We start from the raw sequence: 3,228 nt of genomic DNA, 5'->3' as shown, positions 1-3,228 counted from the left end.
GATACGAACATTTCTCCTGAATAAGTCCAACCCTATTCATTCAACAATAGAAATACTCTTAATATTCTGTGTGAATTGCCATATCATTTTACTTGCCATATCAATTCTTTGTTCTTTATCATTTAACTACAGTAATTCATTATTCTAGTTTCTTATTCACTCTGAGATTATTTCCTGATATTTTTGTATAATTAACAATATTATAATAACATACTCAATTTCTTACCAATTTTTGATCAGTGTGGAGACAATACTTACTTATCACTTTATTACTTGAATGACGTGTACACTTGCACAATTGCATTAGTTATTTTACACACAACAAATTTTTGGCACCGTTGCCTGGGATCGCAACATTGGTGAAAATTTGAGTTCTTATTATTTTTGTTATTCTTGTTAGAGAAGTTAATTAGAATTTTATTTGATTTTTCAGGTTTGTATTAATGCATGAGAAGAAGTATTCAAGAGGATACAAAACATTATTTTGATCCCAAAGTTGAAAGGACATTAAGGCGAAGAAGAAAAGAGTTAAAAGAAATGGAGAGAATAGGAATGATCCAAACAGAGAAGATCAGGTACTCTAGATTGAAAGTAATGCTGATATTCCTCGAATTATAGATGATAGAGGCAGACCCATCAGAGAATATGTAGTGCCTATTTTGGATTGTCTAAATCCAGGAATCGTTAGGACACATATTCAAGCTCAACACTTTGAATTAAAACCAGTAATGTTTCAGATGTTGTAGACGGTAAAGTAGTTTAGTAGTCTACCTACTGAAGATCCTAGATAGTACTTAAGATTTTTTCTTTAAGTCTGTGATTCATTTAGGCAGCAAGGTGTTCTTGAAGATGCCCTTAGATTAAAATTGTTCCCTTATTCATTACTAGGTCGTGCCAGATCATGGTTAAATGAGTTACGGTGGCATCTTGGAATGAACTGTGTCAGATATTTCTACTTATGTATAATCTTCCCAACATGAATGTCAAGCTGAGGAACGACATTACATCATTCAAGCAATCTGAAGATGAGACATTATATGAAGCTTGGGAATGTTTCAAGGAACTAATTAGAAAATGCCCGATTCATGGTTTTCAGCATTGGTCACGGATGAAAATGTTCTAAAATGGATTAAATGCTTACATGCAAATGGTGGTGGATGCCTCTGCTAATGGAACATTGCTCAAAAAATCCTACAATGAAGCATACAAAATTCTAGAAAGAATAGTAAATAATGATTATTAGTACCCTACTACCAAAGTTGGTACTATTAAAAGAGTTTTTGGAATAATGGAACTTGATGAGATCACATTGTTAACAGCTCAGGTATCATATTTAACAAATATGATTAAAACTCTAAAAAGACCCTTTGCAGTGCATGAGATGAAGGTTGCAGAACTAGCTTGCGTATATTGTAGAGAAGATCATGTTTTTTATGAATGCCTATCCAATCCTGCCTCTATGTATTACATGGGGAATTATAAGTGTAGCAACAATAATCCCTACTCCAATACCTACAATCTAGGGTGGAAAAAACATCCAAATTTCAGCTGGATTAATTAGGGAATGGGAAATGTCAGTAATGTTAATCAACAGAATGTGACTAGTGTACCACATGGATACAGTCAACCAACTCCGAGAAAAAATGTGCAACAAAATTCGTTATCTTCAACATCAACTATGGAAGATCTATTGAAGGAGTATATGACTAAGAATGATGCAATTATTCAGAGCTAGGCAGCTTCCTTAAGAGATCTAGAAAATCAAGTGGGACAAATTGCCACTGCATTAAGTTCTAAAAAACAAGAAGCATTGTCTAGTGACACAGAAATTTCTTGATCTAAAGGAAAGGAATAATGTAAGGCCATAAAACTCTGGAGTGGCACTCAGCTGCCAAGAGTTGTGACTGATGCCTTTACTGAGGAGGAAAGTTGAAAAGTTTCTGAAAACACGAATTTCGAGTCAGTAGTGGAACAAACAAAAAAACATGGAAGTAAACAGAAGCATACAGAATAATATTCATCTTACCAAGCCAATAAATGTCATGGCAAAGCAAACTCAACAAATGGAAGGAAGGCCACCGCCATCTTTTGCCCAGCGTTTCCAAAAGTTAAAACATGATGTTGCACTCAAGAAAGCTCTTCAGAAAAACTTCACTAAGGCAATGCCTATATTTCCTATGTTTCTTGAAGAACTTTTATCTGATGATAAAGAAGAAGATGAAGAACCTGCCAATGCACACAAGCATACCAAAGAGCCCGCAAGAGATGAAGAACCGACAAATTTTGTACACATTGACTCTGACAATGAGGACGATGACCGACAGCACACTTTTACACCAACCGCCACTGCTAAAGCATCACAATCCAAGGCACCAATGACTAACCAAGAATGTGAACTCATAAAATCAGATACCGACCATGATGAGGAAGAAGTGCCCGTTAACCAATTTAAGAGGAAAAGATTCAAGAAGTTTGCTTGTGAAACTGTTCAAGTTGATAGTGATGACCAGGACAAACCACAACGTTGCAAGAGAATTGCAAGGAAATCCACACAACCCAAGTGAAGTAATTTCCTTCCCCTCCAAGCTTTGATTTTTCTATTTTCATGATCATTCAGTTTGATTTTTATCTATTTCATGCATTAATGTAACTTTTATTTATTTTATTTTGTCATGTTCATACATTGAGGACTATGCATCCCTTAGGTTTGGGGGTGTGTTGTGCATATAGACTGCATTGCTAATTGTGCATAAAGTCCTTTTTCCATAATGTTCAATTGCCATTCAACTGTCTACTTTTGTGAGATATGGTTATCAATGATGTTCAATGAGGCTAATAACTCTTCTTTGTAAATTTAGAAAAAAAATTGTAATGGTTGTTTGAGCATGTTTAGCTTAAGACAGTTGTTGAAATGGGATTTCTAAAAGTAGAATAATTTAAATATAAATGCAATTAGGCTATAGTAGCATTCTTTGAATAAATTTACGACTTCTTGACTTAATTTTAGTATAGTAATAGGGTATAATTTTTGTCATGATAAAATAATATGAATACTCCAATGTTTGAACCTGTTGAGTAGGTCAGTAATATTTTGTTTGCTCCAGTATATTGTTGACTAGAAAAATGAGTTCAGATATAAGTGTTTGTTTAAAAAAAAGTGTATATATTTTAGGGACACTCCACTAAATCTTGAGGTTAAATTGATAAGAAGGTAGTTGTTTGCTCCAT

General features: G+C 34.1%; 1 non-coding gene across 1 annotated transcript; it reads right to left on the bottom strand.

Annotated features, from left to right (window-relative positions):
- Nucleotides 1–985: 985 nt before the first annotated feature.
- Nucleotides 986–1,092, bottom strand: LOC121222735 (small nucleolar RNA R71). Its single transcript, XR_005920105.1, has one exon. It is a non-coding gene; the product is annotated as a small nucleolar RNA R71 (small nucleolar RNA).
- Between the last annotated feature and the right edge of the window lie 2,136 nt (nt 1,093–3,228).

This window comes from Gossypium hirsutum, chromosome D10 (genome assembly GCF_007990345.1).
Source record: "Gossypium hirsutum isolate 1008001.06 chromosome D10, Gossypium_hirsutum_v2.1, whole genome shotgun sequence".
Classification (NCBI taxonomy): Eukaryota; Viridiplantae; Streptophyta; class Magnoliopsida; order Malvales; family Malvaceae; genus Gossypium; species Gossypium hirsutum.
Note: the sequence above shows the minus strand (reverse complement) of the source record. Positions and strands in the feature narration are given on the sequence as shown.